Below are 22,675 nucleotides of genomic sequence, written 5' to 3'. Positions count from 1 at the left end.
TTTGAAGATGGAGGAACTGAGGCTCAGAGAAAAGTTTACCTGCCATCCTATAACTAGTAAAAAGCAGAGCTGGGACTAGCCCTTAACATGAGTTACTTAGTCTCATGATTGGCACTCCCTTGCCCTGGAGAGACCCTACTAGAGCCAGGGCCATTTTAAAGGATTATTTTGCCTCCTAGCTAGAATCCAAGGATGGTAGAACTCTGAGGCCAATCATACAGTAGCTGGGAGTCTGCTACCTGGCAAATAAATTGAGCAGCCAAACCAAGAAGAGTTAGTTCACAGGAAGGGAGCTGGGTCCTTTGAACTATTACTCACCCAACCCTCCCTCTCCCAGTTTGTACAAAACTAAAAACCATGCCCCCATCCCTACCCTCACCTTTTAAGCTGGTTCTACAACTCATTTCCCAAACTTGAGAGGGTGGGGATAGGCTACAATAAAAGACAAGAAGGAAGGGCTGGTCTTAAGAGTCTGTCACTGGTTTATAAACCTAGATTCTACCATAATCTTGCTGAGTGGCCTTAAGCAAAATGTCCACCTTCTCTGGACCTCAGTTCTCTCTTCTGAAACATCAACACTACCTCCACTGATACAACCTCTTTGAGGTTTTGTGAAGATTAACTGAAATAGTGAATGTGATCCCATCTTGAAAGTGAAAGAGCAATCCAGGTAGGAGATGGTTATTTTGTTCATTTGGTAGACAAGTATTTGCTAAATGAACAGATGGACCATAAAATAACAACAGAAGCAAGAAGAAACGCAAAGTCCTTAAAGGCTGGGGAGACAACACCATTTATGACTAAAATAGGAAATTCTTTTCAAACTAGCAAAACAAGATGTTTTTCAAATAACCCTCCCCCCAACTTCACCTCAGCAAAGTAATGGGGCAACCAGACTGTGTTTGGGGGCCTGTCCTATAAGCAAGGAACAAAAGCTTCCCGTCATTTATCACACTGTGAATTCCTTTCCCCAGCCAGCCCAGATCTGGACAGTGGAAGTTGGGAGAAGCATGACTGGACTTGCCAAAGGTGGCGGCCTGAAAAAGTGGAACGGCCTCAAGTTATTACGCAAATAACTTAATGCAGGCACTTAACCTGCTCTGAGGCACCCAGTCTTAATAATGGCTAAGCCCTACCCTTTGAGAAGTGACAAGTGTGGGGACAGGGAGCCCAAACCTGAATTGCCAGGTGCTCATTACAGCCCATTATCTTTCTGAGCAACCTGATCCTCTGGGCTGATAAATCAGAAATTACAGCTAAGACTAGGGGGGACCTCCAGCCCAGGGAAGCTTGCTTCATCCAACGAGGGCCAGGCAGCGTCTTAGCACCACACTGAAAGCTAACACCAGGACGTGGTGTAAACAGGAATGGCAAATTTTCAAAACCAGAGGATGGCTACATGGAGATTGGGTATATTTGCCCATTCACACAATAAAAAGTTAAACGAAAATAATGCCAGCAGGAGACTAAGTATTCTTTAAATCGTATGTCCTCCTTTCCTAAACCTGTCAGATATTTGGTTACTTGGCCCAGCAACCAAATCCCAATGACAAGAGCTGAGAACCCAGTGGCCAACTCTAAATGGGGAAAATCTTTTTACCACAATAATATCATCCTCATCACCATCAGAAACTACAGCCTCCACTAATAGCTTCAACTATCTTTTATTGATGATTGTCTTAATATTTTGCATGTGTGTAGAACATTGTGTCTGGCTCTATTCTGAGCACTTTACAAATATTAACTTACTTAATCTCAGAACTCTGAGGTTGGCAGTATCAGTGTCCCCTTTCTACAGATGGGAAAACTGAGGCAGCTCAAGTGGCAGAGTGGGATTGGAACCCACACAGCCTGAGTTCATTCTACTAAACCCCTCTGCTGTGTGCTTCTCTCTACATGCCAGACACTGCACTGTGCTCTTTATGTCTGACTTTCTGACTTAACTCCAGCCACCCTTTGGGGTAGGCATCAATCTCCCCATTTTCTTCACCCTCCAGGATACACTGGTGGGCACAGGGCACTGGGCTGCCTGGCCCCCAGAGTGAGTGCTCGTCACCAGGGTTCCCATATGCAAAACAAGGATAGGCCTTCCACCAATAATAAAAGGGAATGCGTATCAAGGGAGAAAGAAAACATGAAAAAGACATTCCAGAATAGTGTGGAAATCTACACCCCAGGAGGATAACAGTAATTTGGGTGAAAGTAGGAAGATTGTGTGGCTGGAGTAGGGGTAGAAGGCAGATTTAAAAAAAAAAAACAAAAACATTTTCCTTATACATCTTTGCATTATGTCATGGGTTGCAATTATGGTGAGTTACTTTTTAAGATGCCAAAAGTGAGAATGACTTTTTAAAACTATCTTTAAGGCATTGTGACTCTTGCATGTTATTCTTTATCCTACACACACCCTGTTTTCTTGCCTCTTTGGCAGAAGTAGTGGCTTTAATCAGAAGACCCTGGAAGAGATGACTGAAGTTCAAGTAAAAATGAAACCCCATTTCATGAAAAGCTTTCGGTCCCAGGCAGGCTTTGAGCACTCAGCGATTCTCTGCTTGGAACTGCTGTCATGCCAGGAAGAGGCTGCCTTAAGGATTCCGTTTCTTTTCCCACCCCCGCCCAGCCAACTGGAATGTGAGTGGGTAGAAACAAGGCAGTCTCAAAAGCCTCTAAATATTTCTGGGAGATACTGAGATTTAAGGACGGGGGCCTTCTGTCAAAGCCAGCTAACCATAGTTGGTTATTGGGTAACTAGTGGGATAACTCAGTCTCTTAGAATCAACTGCTTGAAAGCAGAATTTCCCCCCACCACATACAAAGGCGTGCATTATGGATTGTTTCCCTCTCATCAGAACACAATTCCCACAGCTAACGCCAGAGAACACTGCATTTAGCTTTCTTTCAAGGACCATTTGAACTTGAGCCTCAGGAAGAGAACGTCAAACACACAACCTGAAGGGCAAGATCAGACAGCCTTCTGAGGCTCCTGGGGGTCATGCTGCCATTGTGTACCCCCAAACCAAGGGCTTTGGTTTCTAACTTCAGCACTCAGGATACGAGACTTGACATTTAACTTGACTAACGAAAGGAATCTTGGGAGACAGACGTATATCATGCAGCTAGGCAGAAGTTTATTTTGGCTGGTTACTGTGGTATTTCAAGCTCCAACCACAAAACCACAATACTTCTCCATGGATACCACCACCTATAAAATTTCTTTCTAGGTTCTATTTTATTTGATGGCACTGGGATGTTCTGGAATGTCTTCCTGTGATGGGTGTCCATGAAATTACTCAACATTATGGGTTTATCAAGCACCCACACTCAGCAGAAAATATAACTTTATGTTTAAAAGATGGGAAGGAAGGAAGGCATCTGGGCCTCCAGTTTGTTCACACTCGGAGTATTGAGGACAGTCAAGTTGCACCAGGAAGATTCTCTTTAAAGTCTTGGACTGTCTCTAATTTTAAGTGTCCATGTGCACAATAAGACAACCTAATAGCCTATGAGATACGGCAGCCCTGGGAGGTAGGGATTTAGCAGCCCCAGCTTATAAATCAGGGAACTGAGGCTCAGAGAAGTCTGTGTCTTAATATTCACAAGCAATGTTCAAGACAAGTTACTAAGTTGAATGGATACCAGGAAGTTAGTTCACACAAAAGAATAGGACAAGAGGAGAGTGATTAGAGTAGTATCAGCAAGGCCTCCCCTGCCTCTCTCTTCCCCTGCAGTCCTGCCCTCTCTTCTCCTTGAACAAACACTGCCTGGAAACCCAGTTCTGGGGCCTCCAAAAAACAAGGATAGTCAGACAGCCAAGCAAAGGGGGAAGTTCTAAACTTCAGAGTCAAGAATGTTCCGCTTTAAGTCACCACATCACACCTACTCAAGTAAGTCAGAGTTCCTCTAATCAGCCAGCTTAAACCCCAGACGTTTTTCTGGGGAAGAGAAGCAGCTCGGACTATCACACTGCAGAAGCACGACTTGCAGCGTGTGCCCACAAAGCCCGTGTGATGGGCACCAGTGGTGTCATCAGCTGGAGCCCCCACACCCCATCCAATCTCTCCTATAGGCAGGACCCCAGGGATGGGAAGTTCACTTTCATGAAGATTATTGAGTTCTTTGTCCCAGCTTCCCAACAAGTCCTTGCCCAGAACGAACTGTAAGGGGTCTCTGTCTTCATTTAACTCACCCCCTAACAGAAGGCAACAATGAATGCTGCCTGGGTAGGAAGCAAGGAGCAGTCTCCTTTGCTCTTATTCCCATCAAAACAGGCTGAGCCTGAGAGCAGGGCGCTGATGCACGGAGAGAAAAGCAGTGAGGCGTAAGTTAAGGAAAAATTAGCCCAGGCCCCTGCGAAGAGGAGGCAGCAAGGATGAAGAGGTGATCGGTCCTCCCTGATACACCCCTTCATTTCAGGGTCACTTGTGCCTCTGAGTCACCGTGGCAGTGTATTTTTGCTTCCTTCTCCTGTTTCTGCTTGGGCTAATGCTTTTGTAGTTCTCAGACAGCAAACACCATGGACGTGGATCATATCGGCCCAGTGAACGATGTTGTAAATGGCACTTCTGGAGTTGGTAAAAGCTAGTGCAAATACTTTTATAGTTTTACATTTGTGTGAATGGGGTTGAGCTAAAAAAAAAAACAAACCTTGGGTTCAAATCACAGCTCTGCTTCTTAGGTGCCACCAGGGGCAAATTAAGCCATTTTTGACCTTCCTTGAGCATCTGTTTCTGCATTATGTAAATGGAGACAGCCTCATCTCCTGCAGGGGATGGGGCTTTAAGGATTCTTCTTCAAGTATTTGCTGAGACCTTGCTCTTTGCCAGGCATCCTTCTCAGGCCTGGGAAATAGCAGTGAACAAGGCAGTCCCTGCCCTCCTGGGGTTGACATGCCAGTGGGGAAGAGAGAATTAACAGATAAACTATTAAGTATCGGGAATGAAAAGCATTAATACAGAAAAATAAGCAGGTAGGAGATTCAAGGCTTTACGCAGTAGCTGGGATGTAGGGGACAATTTAATAAAAGCACTTAGGGAAGGCCTCAAGAAGGGGTGTTTTAAGAGCCAGCTTCTGGCTGCATGCCAAGGCAAGGGAGGGAGCCACTCAGCAGTGCGCGGGGACAGCTAAAAGGCCCACTTGGGCACTGCATGCCTGCTGCCCACCTACTACATGCTGGGCCCTGTTCTAGTACTGAAGACCAACAGGAGATGAGCCCTGCCTTCCTGGGGCTGACATTCCAGCAGAATGAATGTAACGTTAGGGTACGGGTCCCCCACAGACCTGGGAGCAGCACTGGCTCCAGCTCCCCAGTCCCCTGGCCCTGCTTGAGATCAAGGCCAGAAAATAACTCCGTTTTAAATCCTTTGCCTTTCCAGACCACTCCCGGGCAGTCCAGAAATGAGCCAGCACCCACTGACAAAATCTCACCTGGTTTAGTTTGAACATAACCCACTTCAGTGGGGGGCCAGTGGCTCAGCTGGAGAAGCTGGGGCTGCTTCTCTGCTTGAGTCTGAGGTCAAGGGCTTGGCTTCAGTTTTCCAGTGCAGACTCTCAATGACAAGGAGTCTCATCTCAATTCATTTCCAAAAAGGGAGGAGGGGGTAGCAATTTTATTTCTGTCTAACAAGGACTGGGCATCTGGCCTGCTGTAGAGATTGAGAGAACTTCTTCCCTGTAATGGGAGGTGGGGGAAGGGGAGGACACTTGTTTGGTTTAATCAAAAAATAACCCAAGGGCACTGGGGGTGCCCCCCCTGGCTTCCACACCAAATTGGACGAGTGTTATTGTCCTAGCTTCTGGCTGCATGTTAAATACACAAACACCCAACATGCCTGCTTAAATACAGAAGCAATAATTGATCATTCCCACCGGCTGCGTTCCAGAAAACATTCCTGCAGGCAGGTTGGGCAACTCCAGGAACTGTTTGTTTACTGATTAGAAAAAAAAGGCTGCCCCTCACACCACAGTATTTGCCCACTTTTCCTTTCTGTTGGTTTCCCCAGGGCCAGGGAGGGCCCCACACCCCAAATTCCAAGGCAGCTGAACCCCCCCTCCTCCTCCAACTTCTACTGACTCCTCACTAGAGAGGCAGCTGACAGGCCCAGGGTGGAGGACCAGGTTCTAGGCCCTAATGCAGCGGGAAAGGGTCTCCAGGTCTTAACTGCCTACTTGTGAAAAAAAGTGCCTTGGTCAAAACACCTCTGACATCATCTCTACCCAGCATCTAATATGCCCTGTACATAGTCTCCTAGGATGCCGTTAAAAATACCCAGGCCCAGGCCTTGCCCCAGGCTAACTGCATCTGATCTCCAGGGCGGGTCAAGCCTGGCATGGGTATATTTTAGATCTTCCAGTGGGAGTGGAGAATGGCTCTGCAAAGGCTGCCATTTGAGAGGCAAAAGGTATAACAAGCACTTTAACATGATCACAACAACCAATAAGGGAAGGATCACTCTCCCAGGTTACTGGTAAAGGCTCAGAGATGCTAAGTGACTCTCCCAAGGTCACACAGAGATTTGTGGCAGGGCTAGAATTCAAACCCAGGTTTGGCTGACCCCAACACCCACAGTCTTTGTTGAGGGAAAGAAGCCAGTCATAAAAGACCATGTATTATAGGGTTCAATTTGTATGAAATGTCTAGAGTAGGTCAATTTAAACCAAAAATCAATTAGTAATTGCCTAGGGCTGCGAGTGTGGGTCGGGGAGAGCCATGGGATGGCAGCTAAGGGGTAAGGAATTCCTTTCAGCAGGAAAATATTCTAAAAGTGTGGTGTTACAACTGTGAATATATTGCAAAGCCACTGAATTCTACACTTTAAATAGGTAAATGTGTGATATGGGAATTATATCTATTGACCAAAAACAAAAAATAAGCACAAAGCATAAAGCTCTCACGGTCCCATCCATGGAGAGAAGCCACTGTTAATGCTTGTTACATGTCTATACCACTTTCCTAATTTACTTACTTCCCCTGTCCTGCATTCCCTGATAGCCTGTTTTTCTAAAATTAGGGTAAGGATACTACTGTACTTTTAGGGACCCTCATCTATAACTTTCCTCTTTCTCCCATTTTCCCATTAAAAAATAAAAATCAAGGAAAATAAGTTTGGGAACTTTTTACTAGGACAGATATGGTAGTACTCAGCAGTAAAAATGATATAAAAAGCATCACATCCAATAGCATAGATGAACCTTAAAAGCATTATGCTAAGTGAAAGAAAAACACAAGACTAGAAAAGATTACCCACCTTAAGACAGGACTCAGTCTGGTTAGGGCCCAGGCCTGGGTATTTTTTTAAAGCGCAAAGCAGACTACATATTCCATTTATATAAATCCTAGAACACTAGACACAGAAAGAAGATCAGTGGTTGGGAGCTGAGGGTGGGCATGGGGCTTGCCCACCCATAGGCGGGAGGGAACTTGGGGACGATGACAAGTACTCTACAACTGGGCTGTGGTGATGGCTGCACAGCTGTGTACATCTGTAAGAATCACCTTGCTATGCTTACAGTGGTAAATTGTACGGTATGAGGATTACATCTCAATGAACCTGTACAAACAAAGAGAGTTACTACAGGCTCCTTTGAGGACCCCATGAGTCAAATTCCCTTGGTTTAAAAAAGACACCATTCTTTCACCCAATAATGCCAAAGTCAGAGGTATAAAAAAGTGGAGAGGGTAAAGCAAAGCCACAAATAATTCTTAATTAGCAATAATTAGAATAGTAAATGCCCAATAAAATGATAGTCATTATGTGTAGGGATTGTGCTGAGCACTTCACCAACGCTGACTCCTAAGCGGCTACCTAGCAGGTGGGGTTCTTCAGTCCTCTGATGCTGATGAGCCAGAGGCCCAGAAAGGCTTCAGTCATTTGCTCAAGGTCACAGGGCCAGTCTCTGAAGTAGGATTCACAACCAGAACCAGCCAACACTGGCTTAGCCACCAGGCTAAAACTGCTCTGCCTTGAGGGAGAGCCGCTGGCGAGGGTAGGTAGTTCCAAGCAACATGAGATGTATTTAAAACCTATGCTGGGCACCAAGGCAGACTGCTAAAACCACAGACCATTCTCTGTAAAGAACACTGCCCAGAGCGACTACGCGCCAATCTGGGGACAGCATTTGCCAAGCCCTAGTGGACACAGAAATATGCTGACACTGGCTGGGGAAATATGGGAAGTTGTCATGGAGGTTGGAATTTTGAACCATTCAGTAACTCAGGAACAAGGTCTGCAAACGTCTTCCACAACACAAAGAACAAATGTGAGGCTTGCACCTTTTCCAAATGTGGGTTGCACTGGAAAAGCTGGGGCCCTCTGCCTCTGACATTTGGAACAAAACTCTTGAAACAGCTCAAAAGAACAGCTGGAAGCCAAAGCTGCAGAAGTGAGGCATTTCCCAGCATCTTCAGGTCACATGCATTTGCGGATGACTCCAACACAAGTGCTCACTTGTCCAGTTCCGCTCACAAGAGGCGGCTTTCTCTCTCGTTTTTAATGGACGCTAGCATCATTTTTCATTATCAAGAACAAATAAGCATTGATGCGCAAGAGTTGCTTCCAAGGGTGATTGCTAAGTCTACTCAATGTGCCTTTGCGCAGGCTCCTGAGAAATACACCCCACGACCAATCCTGCACCCCTCCAAGGACCATGGAAAAGCAGAAAGATCTCAGACTAGGGTGCTCACTCCAAGTAAGCAAAAGAATGAAAAGAAGAAAAGGAAAATGACATGAAGATGACCAATCCATGGGTTCCAAATGCAGACTCAGGCATTTGCCGGGGTGCAGCCACAGGTCACGTGGCCACCTCTCCAAAGAGGCAGTGGTCAGGCTGCCATCACAAGGGCAGTGACACAGCAACAGTTCCCAAACTTAGTTTCCTGGCTGCAGCTCTTGCCAGGTTCTGTGGTCCCTCTACACAGCCTCTTCCCATTTTCCAATGTGATCAAAAATCAGAAATTTGCACACAGGCAAACTGACGTAAGTACAAGGTCACTCATTAAAGCATTGTTTGTAGTAGCAAAACTTGGGAAACGACCCAAGCACCCACCAATAGAGGATTAGTTAAACACCTATGGAATTCCCTTGCAAGGAAGTACTATGTGGCTATGAAACAATAGAGAAAGCTCTTGAGGCACTGCTGTGGAATGAATGCACTTTACAACACATTGTTAGCTGTTGATAAAAGCAAGGTGCAAAGCAGTGCATGGGGCTAAGATTGTGGGTTTTGTGTGTTCCTATTTGCTTATATTTGCATACAAACTTTGGAAGAAACCAAGAAGCAAGATTACAGGTACAGGGGATGTGCTGTTACTGGACCAAAAGAAGACAGAGTGGGAGTAGAATTTTTCACTGTATACTTTTTACATGGGTCAATTTTTCAGCCATGTAAACATATTCACCCATTCTTTAAAAAAAAATAATTGTAGGGAACCATACATAAATTGCTTATTGCTTATAGAAGAATTTGTATTACTGCAAATGCTCAGAGGACTTATCCCCAGGGAACTGTGACCCCTCTGAGAATCTCAGCAACCCAGGACACATGAGACCATAGGGAAGGTCCCACGGGGGCTGGGAAAGAAGGGGGGGTGATCCACACATGACTGGAGAAGGAAGGGGTCTAGGCAGAAGAACGCCAGAGGCCAAGTCATGCGACCAGATTCTCTTTCGGGTTTGTCAGGAAGACGAAGGCTCAGGCAAATCCCTTTCATTCTTTGTGGGTTGGTTTTCTCAACAGTACCAAGCACAGTCTGACCTGTATCCTCAAAGATGTGAATGAAGCTTAATGGCCTTCTCAGACATTGTGACAAGTAGGACCAGCACGGCTTTCTGGAAGGCATTCTGACGTGTATGGGTTTTGCATTCTTACATCCTCTCATCCAGCAAAGCCCATGTCCAGAACATGCACGAGGACAAACGTACAAGGAGAGTCACTGCAGGTTCGAGTAAGTGGCAAAAGATAGAAACAGCATCAGCAGAGGCCTGGTTAGGAAACAGCGGGCATCCCCTCAATAGAAAACAGTGCAGAAATGAAGAAGAACCAGTTAACCGTTAAAAAGAATCAGTAAATCTGTTTGTATGTAACAGCATGGGAGGGACTTGTCCTTATAAGCTAAAAGCAAAACAGGGTAGAGAAAATGCTTGGAGCAGGAGGATATGGGAAACATGTAACCCTGGTGGTCTCAGGCTGTGAGCTGCTCATGGAGGGAGTCAGGGGTGGGAGGAAGACTTGCTTTTATCATCTTTTGTACCATTTCAGTTGGTTCATGTTTGTTTTCCTATCTTCATACCAACAGACATTTTTCTTTTCTGTAATAAGAGGGCTGAACTGAAGGAGGGATGGAGTTTAGGTGACTTTAGGTGAGTAACGTCAACAGGCAAGCCCTGCATTCAGGCTTCCACACCCTCTGATGCAGCCTCCAGCTGCATTATCAGAAATTAGACTCTCAGGACATGGGAGGCTGGCTATCTGGTCCTGTTCCGTCCAATTCTATTTGTGGTCTGATAAGTACATTCTCAGGGTTACAATCTACTGATCTAAATGATGAATGCCGGTTTTCTCTCCAAGGGTCATGCTTTAAGAGGAACACTGACCTCTGGCACTGGTCCAGAGGAAAAGGGGCAAAAGGGGCAAGGGTGGTAAGTCACCCTCTGCAGAGGGAGGGTCAGATGGGAGAGGAGACTGACTCCTCAAGATGTGCGTGTCTGGTCCTTCTAGAAGGGAAGGTGATAATGGTATCAAAGGGCAAGACAAAGGCCAGCCGAGAGGAGAAATGGTGAGGCCACCAGAGAAGAGAAGGAAATAACTCATGCTAAGAGCAGCCAGCCTCCTGAAAGCTCAAGCACAGATGGCCTCAAGAGGTTCAGCCCCGAACAGGACGAGGTTCAGCCCCGAACAGGATGAGGTTCAGCGTGTAACTCGGAGGCCAGACAGATCTGGCTTTTATCTCAACCAGCTGTGTGGCTTCAGAAAAATTAACCCTCAAGTCTGTTTCCTCTTTCTAAAACAGAATGGTCCCTACATACTCTTGAGTCTGTTGGGAAAGAGAAGAGCTCTTATCAGCCAGAGCCTCTGTGTGGTTAGCCCTCTAGGTTTGGTTGCTTTTGCTGTCATAGATTTATGGAACTGGAAACTTCTACAGCTGCCTCTGAGGCCAACCTCAAGGAGGCAGGGCCACCAAGGTGGTGAAGGCTCTGGGGCCCTCTCAGAAAACTAGAATCCTGCCAGTCTGGCCTCATCTGCACCCCTCAGGATCTGCCACTCCTGCTTGTGGGTAGGGTGGCCACCTGCCTGTGGGCAAGCTCTAAATGGGGGAAATCAATCGTCCCCCACCCTTCTTGAGCAGGTTTTGGTACCACAGGGAGCAGCATCTGCCCCTTCTCAGGCCACCTGCAAACATCTCTGTGACCTTCTGACGTTACCGTTCTGCTCCACCTGGCCCCCTCCCTGAGGACTTGACAGTGTGCGCCTCTGAGTTGGGCCAAAGTTCCAGGTCTGTGAATGGGCAGCAGGGAAGGCGTGAGCCACCTGGGATTATGAGTAAAGATGTGGACACCAGTGTGAGGTTCCATTGCCTTTGATAATTTCTCAAAGGGGCCTGAGATCCCAAAATGGAGCTCTGGACTTGAGACCCTCTTAGGATTTCCACTGGTGTTGCAGGTGTTGGGAGGGAGAACGAAAGAAAGAAGGCACTCAGCTGAGGCCGCAATGACCAGCTGTCCATCATCCTAGTGATAGCGCCCTCATGGTCACCAGTACGTGGTCACGTACTGACCCTGTAAGCAAATGAAAGCCTGGGGGATGGCCAGGTGGCCCCTCTTGCTTTGCCAGGGTTAGCGAGCCTCAGTACCAGTCAAGATGTTGAACCAACTTTGTTTAGAGCTCTTAAAGTAGTTCTGTGTTGCTGAAATTACACGCAGACCCCCAGTTAATCCTCCCAACTCTGAGAGGCAGGTGCCGCAGCCCCATCCAAGAGGTGATAAACCAAGACTCACAGAGGGGAAGTGACTTGCCCAGGTCACACAGCTAACAAACAGACACAGCTAGGAGCTCAACTCTGGCCAGCCCAACCCTGTGGTACAGGGTTAACACACACCATTGATGCCAGCTTTAGATATTTTCTCTTCTCATTCTTAATGCACCATTTCTGCTGACTGTGCAGGTGTTCAGACCAGTCTGAATACAACATTCTCTTTTAAACACCCTTTTAAGCCATTAGCTTAGGCTCCTCTGGAAAGCCTGCCTGCCTGCCTGGCTTTTGATTATATGATACATCAAACTTATCTCAGATGTACATTTTCTTCAGCAGACAGGTAGCTGTGGTTTCCCAGAATCCCTCCTGTTTATGGGAAGCCTGCAAACCAAGATTGTTCAGAGGGTGGGGACATGTAGAATCACCCCATCATTTGAGACTGTTTACTAAAAGCTCAGAGTGGGACCTCTATTACCACAAACAGAACTGTTTCACTAATGATCTTATTTTTTCCCCTCGGCATTTAAAAAAATTGAGATAATTCACATAACATAAAATCCACCAATTCTAAGTGTACAATTTCAGTGGTTACTAGTTATTCCCTATGTTGTGTAACCATCATCACTATCTAATTCCAGAGCATTTCCATCCCCAAAAAGAAACTGTACCCATCAGCAGTCAGTCCCAATTCCTCCCCATTCCCCTCAGCCCCCAGCAACCACTCATCAATTTTCTCTCTCTTTGAACTAGCCTTTTCTGGACACTGCATATAAATGAAATCAAACTACATGGGGCCTTTTGTGTCTGGCTTCTTTCACTCAGCATGTTTTCAAGTTCATCCACAATGTAGTGTGTATCAGTATCTCATTCCTTCTTCATGGCTGAATACTATTCCATTGCATGGATATACCAAGCTCATTTATCTGTTTATCAACTGATGAACATTTGGGTTGTTTTCCCTGTTTGGCTACTATGAATAATGCTCTGAACTTTCATAAACAAATTCTTGAATGGATGTATGTTTTCAAGTCTCTTGGGTTATATAACTGGAGTGGAATTGCCGGATCATGGTAATAACTGGGATCAACTTTGCAAAGAACTGCTTTCTACAGTGGCTGCACAATCTTACATTCCCACCAGCAGTGGAATGATACATCAAACTTATCTCAGATGTACATTTTCTTCAGTAGACAGTAGTTCTAATCCTCTATATCCTTGCTCACACTTTCCATTTTCTGTTTTTTAATCATAGCCATCTTTGTGAATGTGAAGGGTAATCTTATTGTGGTTTTGCTCATGATCTTAAGGAAACATGTCAGTCCTCCTCGAACATCACCATCTCACCAACACTGCTTTGAAGGTAACCCTGGCTAAAGCCTTTGGTGGTGGTAACAGTAACAGTAACTACCACTACTATTACTACTACTACATAGCATATACTACGTGCCAGGCTCCTTATTTTAGACATTTAATTTTCACAATACCTGTATGCTATCATCATCTCTGTTTGGCAGGGAGTTAAACTGAAACAGACAGATTATTCAAGATCACACAGGTTATAAATTACTGGGATGAAACCAGGATTTGAGCACAGGTAGACTGGCCCCAGAGCATTCAGGGATGGGTTTCTAGACAGGAAGCTCGCTGAGGAAGCCTAGGGGCAGGCACACAGGAGGCACAATGTTAAATACCCGAACACCACCCTAAATGAACCCTGGGAATTAATTCTGGGTCCCTCTAAATCAGCTCAAGCTATAAGGCTTATATACACCAATGTTACATTTGTGACAGGGCTACCAACACTGGAGGGAGGAGCTCACGCTGGTAACAAGCAGCATCTCTGAAGCCAGACTCACCTGGATTGAGTTTCAGCACCACCACTCAGACCTCTAGGTGAAGTCACTTCACTGGGCTTAGTTTCCTCATCTCTAAAATGGGTCTAAAGGCAAACTCTACACTGAAAGACTGTAAAGACGATGAAATGAGAAAGTGCATGGCAAGGAGACAATCCACTAGCCGACATTCAAGCCTGTCGGACTCAGACTTTATGCACAAGCTTCACTGAAACCATGCATAACTCAAAATGTGTTAGATTTTCCCTTAAAAGTAGATGTGAAGGTTTCACATTCTTTAAATATAAAATAACTTCACTACGTAAACATATAAGATGACTTTACTATATAAACCATAGTGCAATCTCAAGTGCAAATGATTCAAATTCATATGTGAATGCACTGCCCAAAGGCTAACCCAACTACTGCTCATCAGGCACCAGGCTGGGCCCTGAACCCACTGTTCATATTCAGGAAATGGCGATCATAATTATTCAAACTAATAAGAGTACATGAACTGTGCTTATTACTTGCTACTACATTAGAAGAAATCTTTACAAAGTAGCTGTATTTAGGGACATTTTCATGACTTTCACTTCTAAATCCCCCCCCGCATTTCTTGGGGTCTGTGGAAGACAGGTAAAAAGTGGAAAGGCAGGTGTAAGCTAAGCACCCAAATATCACAAGTGTTCTGGAATATGCTCAAACCTGAGCTTACACAGTCTTAATACTGAGGTTTGATTTCAAGGTCCATTAAATCATAACCTTTTGTTCCTTTTGAAAGCAACATGCTGACACCATCAGCTCCATTTACCTTAGAAGCTTCAGATCTAGAAATGCCAGCTCTGCTTTATTACAGGGGAGGGAAACCAAGTCTTTTCAAATTATAAACTTGAATTCCATGTGTGGCTGGTGTGCACATGGATACATGAAATGCATGTGCTTACGAACACAAAAACAGAAACTTCCCAACCCTTCTAGCAGCCAACAGACAGACAGCTTCAAGTCTTTCCCCAAAGCAGGAAGAACAAAAGGAGTCCAGCAGGCTCTGCCTGGCAGAGAAGAATGCCACCTTTTCGTCTCACATTCACTGGTACACAGGGGTGGCTGTCATCCTGGAAGCCGGCATTTTGATGGCCTGCATGTAAATTCTGTAATAAGTAAAAGACATTCTTGGGATACTTGGGGATATTTGGATATGAAGTGGATTAGAAGACACTGTAAACTTTTTCAGCTGTGATAATGGTACTGTGGTTCAGAATGTCCTTACTCTTAGGAGACACAGGCTGAAATAATAAGTGATGAAATGTCTGTGACATACTTTCAAATGACTTATAAAGTACACATACAGATAGATAAGGCAAATATGATGGCATTGATTGTAAAATGTGGGTATTCAGGTGTTTGCTGTAGCAGAATTTCTCAACCCTCATGCATTTTTTAAGTTTTTCATAATCAAAAGTTTGGAGAGAGGGCAAAGATTCTCTAAGAACTAACCCAACTAACTGACCATGTACTTAACTGAGGGTGTCCTCGGGACTGGCACTCAGCTTATAATAGTGCTGCCACAGCTGCACCAATGGCTGAAATACTGAAAGTCCCCCGTCAGCTGGTGAGCAGCCTCTGCTCTGTGCCTGAGGGGGCTCCCCCATGCCCACCCTTCAGCTACTCAGGACCTCAAGACCTATTTGAGCGATAAATGCCAGGTGCCCACTTGGAGTGCAAAAGGTCCATTACACATTTTAAAATATCACTTTCTTATATTCTTAACTCTGGGCCATTCCCCACAGACCAGTCTTTCTCCTTGGTAAGGTTCCAGAATCTGTCCTGTTGGCCATCTCTGTCGGTGTTAAATTGCTTCCTAGGCTGAGAGGGGCAAGAGCCCTCAGGCGTAGAGATTAAGCGCTCAGGCTGATCTGAGTTTAAACCCCAGCTCTGCCACCTCCTCACTGCATACCGTTGGTCTAGCCTCTAGTTCACTGCAAAACAGAAATAAAATGGGCAGTTCTTCTATACTGCTTGTTTTGAAAATGCCAATTTGTTCAGGCATGATTTATTAGGGAACCATCTGAGCATAACTCAAATTTCAAGTTTGCCCATGTGTGTGATTCTGTCTACGAGAAAACACTAGCTGGATATAGAAAAGAATCCTCGGCTGAAGCGCAGGAATGCACAGAACACCCATCTTGCAGCGGACGTGCTACGCACCACACGCATCCTCGTCTGGTGTTACCATTTCCCATCTGACTTCAGATAATCCTCCTTCCTCGGAGCTCACAATAGGCAACCCCACCAGCCCCACTCCCACAAGCAAATTCTTTTTTTCATGTTAACACAATGAAGTTTGGGAGTGCTGTGTCCCTGGCCATTTCCACACAATCCCTGTGGCTGTTACTGGTGATTTTGCAGCACGGTAACTTTTAGGAAGGCCTTTGTCACATGACAGCAGAAATGACCATAGTTCCTACCTCAAAGAAGTGCAGTGAGGTATGTGCAAGATAAATGCAGGGAAAGGCGAGTCCAGAGCTGGGCACCCTGTACGTTCCCTCAGAGGTTGGCTGTCACCGGTCCCACTCTGAATGCAGGCAGAGCAGGGTGCAGAAAATGATGCTCAGAGAATATTTATGGAACTTGCCTTGAGAGGAAAGGCTTATGAATCTTAGTGGACTAATTAAAGAGACTTATCCCTCTCTCCCATGAGGTTGGGAGGGGCAGCAACTGTCAAGCTGTGAATCAAAGGTGGGGCTTGGGAAAGCTAAAGGAGCCCTGCCCTTCCATGCCTGGCACCAGGAGGACAAGGACCCTGTCCACAAGGAGGAGTCAAGGGCATAAATTATTGGCTACGACATGATAATATGGAGTCAATTCTGAGATAAGTAGCCCAGATGCCAAGTCCTACTATAACTCAGGGCCACAGTACCGTATTAAGTGGGTAGGAGGCCAGCTGAGAGGTCAAATGACCAAGGTCAAAGCAAATCTCTGGCTCCATCACTTACCAACTTCACCCTCACTTGCCTGGCTTTTTCACCTGTAGAACAGAAATCACTATGGCCTCTGTTTCCTAAAGGGGAGGGAGGATGATTTGACAACTTAATCCATGGATAGCCCTTAGCACAGGGTTAGACTCAGAAGACAAGTTCTGTGAACACTGGCTGCTATTCCAGGCCGAAGAAAGTGGACACTAATGGCAACAGAGCTGAAGCAGGAAGCCATATGCATGCAGAGCGGGAAGGAGAGGTCCGATTTAGCTGGAGTTGAAAGACAGGCTACTATGAGCAGGAGCTAATTCCCATCAACCACCCACCCCAAATCCTCTGTGACACGGAGCCCACACGGAGCGAGCCAGTTCATTGAGCAAACTTAATGATCTGCTCTCCTGCACACCATTTCCACAAGAGACAGGCAGAACTTCCTCCTGCTGAGGAAAAAGGTTCCCTGATTTCCTGATAAATGAGCCAAACAGAGGGTTTGATCATTTCATCTGGGCGGCAGCTGATGCTGAGGCATTAATCTGTCCTTCAGAAGAGATACACTGAACCAGGAAGAAGATGCGGCCTCTGCCTCCCCCTCCTGTGTCATCTCCACCTGGTACCCTACCACACCCAGCAGGCCCTCGCTGTGAGCTCCTCCTTGTCTGGGGCTCCTGGTCCTTCATTTCCTCTGCTTGGGATTCTCCTCCACCAGTTCTTCCCATGGTGCCTTCCCTCCTTCCCATGGTTACACACGCACGCACACACACACACATGCCCTCAGGACAATTTGCCTGACCCACTGTCTGGTACAGTAACTCCCCAGTTACTCTCTACCCCATTTCTCTGCTTTATTTCCTTCAGAGAATGTAGTACACCCTGACACTAGAACCCTGCCTGGTGTGTTTCCCTCTCTGCTGTACCCCTGGGGCCTGGACACAGCAGCCCCTAATACACATGACTGACTGATGCCTACCTGAAGGCAGATGGAGTCATTCATCCATCCTTAAACATTCCTCCTGTGCCTACTAAGTGCCGAGCACTGTGTGTAGGGCTGAGGCCAGGAGCCAAGGGTCAGGATGGGATGGGAAAGAAACCCAAGTCCCTGCCTCTGTGGTCCTTCCAGTCCCGAAAGTAGTCAGAGGGGGTGGTATCTGTGGGAAGCAGGCCTGAGGCAGGAAGGTAGCATTTTTAGGATGGGAGGCAGAGCACCCTGGAGCTCACCACACCTGGGCTGGTAAGCGGGGATGGACCTCAGGCGCATGGGTAGGAAGCTTGACTGTCTCGACTAGAGAAAGAGCTTGACCAAGAACCCTTCCTTCTCTGATTTGATCCTCAGACAAAGGTGAAGAAAACGTAACAGTGGCCAAGACAGGACACGGAAGTGACTGGGAGGAAAGGTCTCCGAGATGGACCATTACCTGAGAACAGCCAGGTGCACAGCAGGCCTCCTGCTGAAATGCAGCCACAGCTAATAGGTGTTAAGTATAGTGCAGTGAGGCCATGGTCTGAGCTATACACACACACATGCACGCAATTCTCTATAAAACGTTTACACAGACTTTCATTAGCAGTTATTGATACAGACCCTATCTGTCATAAATACAGAAATGAGAGATAGCTCTGTACAGGAATTCATTCAAACACCTGAAGACCTACTATGAGCAGGGTAGAAGACTGAGCCCTATAGATGTCCCACCCTCAAGGGGCTCACGTTCAAAGAGAGAGACAGGAAATAATGTATATTAAGTTGAATAGTATTACAGACCACAAAAATAACACAGGATGAAGGGATACAGTGGTGGGTGTGGGTGTGCACTTCTATACAAGACTGCCTCTGATGAAGGTGAAACTAGAGCAGTGAGCCAAATGAAGTTAAGGAAAAGAACCATAAGAACACCTGAGGGAAGAGTGTCCCAGGTTTAGGGAACAGCAGGCACAATGGCCCTGAGGCAACAGAGTGCTGGAGAATGTTATGTATTCCTAAAATTTTCACCATTACATATTATTGCTACAATATGCATTTAAATTATATTACAACCTACAAAATGAGACCTTACTTTTAGAAGCATAGATACCAGAACACTTCCTGTGATGATGACTGCACAATTTAAATCTTTTTTTCTCTTCTTGGTTGTCTATATTTTCTAATGATTTCCCTGCAATAGCAGCTATCAGTTGTGTAATAAAGAAACTACAAATGGGAAGTCTCAGGTATAAAGAGGTGTAGCCAGTATTGCAGGAGGGCAAGAGCTCTCTGGAGCAGCAGGTACTGATTTAGGCTTAAAACATACCTTCTTTTGACTAGTAGGAGGCTCAAAATCAAAAATATGTGGTCTGTTTTTAGCAGGCTTTGTGGCAAGCACTTGGCTACTCATTCCTCCTCCTGTCTTCATCTTTTATCCTTTATTTCCCTTTGTCCATTTCTCTATCACCATCTGAGACACAGATATTATGTTTCTAGGTACCCATGCCTTTGAATTCTTCATAGGAATGAGGTGGGAATGAACTAACTGAAGAAACAGACCAATGGAGAGAAGAGGTTCTTCATGAAGTCTTCAAAGAAGAATGTGGTTTCAGGAAGTCTTGGAACCTTGGGAAAGAAAATCCCCATCTCTGGGGGATCCATTTTCCCATTATTGGAGCATCATTGCCTAAAATGTAGTAGAGATGATCCAGTTTATCAGGCTCTCTCATGAAGATGATAAATGGCCTCAAGACCTTCTAAGTTAGCAGGTCTCCATGTCATGGTCCACCACAAGGCAAATGAACCCCTCAGCCTCAATAACCTTTCCTGAAAATAAGGTCTAAAATCTACTACTCCCACAGAGTGATTGGGGGAATTACATGTTACTATGCAAATGTGTATGGCAATGTCCAACATATAGTCAGTTATATCGGTTCTAACAATAACAGCTATTGTATTTTACAATGGTCGTAACCGATATTTCTGAGGGCCCAGGGCATGCCTGACATTCCATATTGTTCATGTCATTTAATCTCCCAATAACCCGATGAAGTAGGTACTACTAATCCCATTCTGTAGAAGACAAAATTAATGTCTTCTACAGAATGGGATTAGTAGAGCAAGGATAGGATGCCCTTGAAAGAGATCCTGTTAACGATTGTCCCAGGACTGGACCTCCGAGTGCTAGGACAGTCTGCGTCAGGCATCTCAAGGAAGGGGAGGTAGTGTACACAGTAGTTAAATGCAAACTTGAACCCCTGCCCTGCCACTATGTAGCCAAGGAGACCTCCCTGAACCTCAATCTTCTCACCTGTACAATGGAAATTACACTAGGATTGGTATGCAAGCTAAACAAACTCACATATGTAAAACCAAGTGCATGCCAATAAATGAAGCATTGGTGATGGCCTTTGACACTTATACTGAGGAAGATCAGCTGAGAACAGCACAAGATAGGAGAAGCCAGATTCATTTGCAACATGGAACTTCTCCATGAGAGAAAAATAAATCTTTAGAGAGTGGTGAATACCTGAAAGTCATGACATGCCCAGAAATACTTTTTAAAAAGGGAGATAAATCACCTGTTTTAGGGCAAACCTGTTTAATAAGAAGCAAAGATAATCCAAGGAGTCCTCAGGTTCATGACTGATTGCCCTCTCTAAAATTTTGGGAGTACACTGAGAATCAAATTTCTGAAATGCCTTACACATTTGCTGTACCTGTTATCAAACTCTGGGTGGATTAATCATAAACCAACACACGTACCCACCCCCATGGAAAAATGGAAAAGCAGCTTTACTCCCTGTCCACAGCTAGGGAAGTCCCTGAAATTCTTAGTTGACCCAACCTAAAACTGAAACTGCAGCTGCCGTATCTCCATGTTGGATCTGTTCTCTGCTCAGCTTGAGTTTCATGCCAACTTCTCCAGAACAGCAGCAGGGCTTGGCAACACATCTGAATACTGGCTGGACAACTCAAATTAGTTGTCATTTTCCACTCATTTTCAGACTCTTAAAGGTAACTTGTCAAACCATCCATTAACCTGAATTATCTAGGCTGCCCGCCCTGCTCTAGCAGCCTGGATCACTGAGGGTCTTGGAAACAGCAGGTGTCCAATGACTACCTGAGTGGAGAAGTGAATGATGGGTAGAAGGGTGGAAGGAAGGACAGACAGAAGAACTAGCCCCATGGCCACCCAAGCTCCCCTCTGCAAATATACTGGTGTACTTCCTCCCCCAGAGTTCTTGCCATTTGTCACACATCTTGCATATTTTGCTTGTAATCTGCTTCTCCAAGAAGCCATGGCGAGTTTGCAGTTTCCGTTCACCTCCGACCTGATGGGCCCTGGGGTTGTTTCCCACTTTGGTGTGGTTCTTCTGCAAAAAGCCAAGCCTGGAGAACCTGTTTTGGGGGGACTTGGGTGCCTCAAAGTCTAATGGAAGTTGTGGACCCTCTGAACCCAAAAGGCTCAAGCACGCACATGCAATCTGTCTACAACTTCAGGGGGGCTCTGTAGATTCCTCACCTCCAACAAGATCAATCAACAGTTACCTGGGGAGTGTTAAAAAAAATCCCTAGGTCCCCTCAGGCCTGCTGACTTCAAATCTCTGCTGGGGAAGCTCCTTAAAGCCTGCCCTTTTTAGTTGTCCAGGTGAGCCACACTCTAGCCCAGGTTTGGGAAGCACATGCTTCCCATCAGCTTTTCTTCGAAGTGCACTCCCAGGAGCTACAAAAGGAACACCGAATGGGCTTATTAAAAAAATGTAGGTCCCTGGACCCCACCCAGGTTTATATATTGGAATATGAGAGGGTGAGGCCCAACAGGCCACATTTTTGAGTTTTGAAACATACTAAAGACTGAGAATTGTTTCCCAGAATTACAGGATTATAGATGAGCTCATGGTCTGTAAACAACTGCTAATTAACTAATCAGCATTTCAACTGTTCCAGCATTCAGGGGATGGGAGCATATGCCCCCCACCGGCCAGGGAATATTTACTTTCCTCCTCCACCGCTGGCAAATCCGATCCCTGTCCTCTCGCTTGTTTTCCTCACCCACAAGCCACTTCTTCAACGGCCTTGGCCCCCTCAGTAATATCAGGGTTCCCTTCTCTAAACTCTCATCTGTGCAATGGGAATGGGCCTAGTAGACAAAGGACTATAGCAAAAATGGATCACAGTTACACCCCACCTCCAAGACTCCCAACCACCTTTTTACTGGACTTTTCCCCTGCTGAGTACCAACCACCTTCTAACATTCTACCTATTCTGTTGTCCCTCCCTCTTCTAGAAAGGAAATTCGGCACAGCGGGTGATTGTCACCTGGGTCCTGACTTCCCAAGGCCCTGTCAGAATGCCGGGCACAGGTCCGGCTCCAGGAGGTTGAAGAATGAAGTGAAGTTTTGGGCTCAGTGCTTGGCTGGAGCTAAACATTCTAAAGAGTAGTAGCTATCACTATAACCTCTGTTCAATGTAACATAAAAAGCAGGAGTTGAATGCTTTAAACCGCTTATTACAACTGATTTTAGCTTTAGGAAGCAAATTGTCCTGGGTAACTTAGAGGAGAGGGATCAACATTTTCAAGCTCCCGTTATTGTTTAAAAAGATGGCCAGAGGCACTGTAATTCTCAAATAACTAATAATAAAAATATTCCCCTAATGTAAATCAGTGTTCCCTTGGGTTTAGAAAATCCAATGAAATTCAAGCTCCCTGTCCAAAAAAAAAAAAAGATGGCCAGAGGGATCACATCTAAGCTCAGCTAAAAAGGGAAAGAGGAAGAACAAAATCTGATTGAAAAAAACAAGAGAACTAGGACTATGGATGCTGCTTCTCCATTATAAACGCACTCCTCCCAAAGTCCCCAAAAGATGGAGACAGCCACCCCCTTCCCCGGGGACCCTGCCGCCTAACTCCCAGTGAAAGACCTCCCAAACAATA

At 45.6% G+C, this 22,675-nt stretch overlaps 1 protein-coding gene across 2 annotated transcripts in view; it reads right to left on the bottom strand.

The window, feature by feature from the left end:
* LOC108404941 (cadherin-1) overlaps positions 1–22,675 on the bottom strand; it is a 67,713-nt gene that overhangs the window by 28,334 nt on the left and 16,704 nt on the right. The gene's annotated exons all lie outside the window — the stretch shown is intronic.

Source organism: Manis javanica, chromosome 17 (genome assembly GCF_040802235.1).
Source record: "Manis javanica isolate MJ-LG chromosome 17, MJ_LKY, whole genome shotgun sequence".
Taxonomy (NCBI): Eukaryota; Metazoa; Chordata; class Mammalia; order Pholidota; family Manidae; genus Manis; species Manis javanica.
This window is presented reverse-complemented; position numbering and strand designations above follow the sequence as displayed.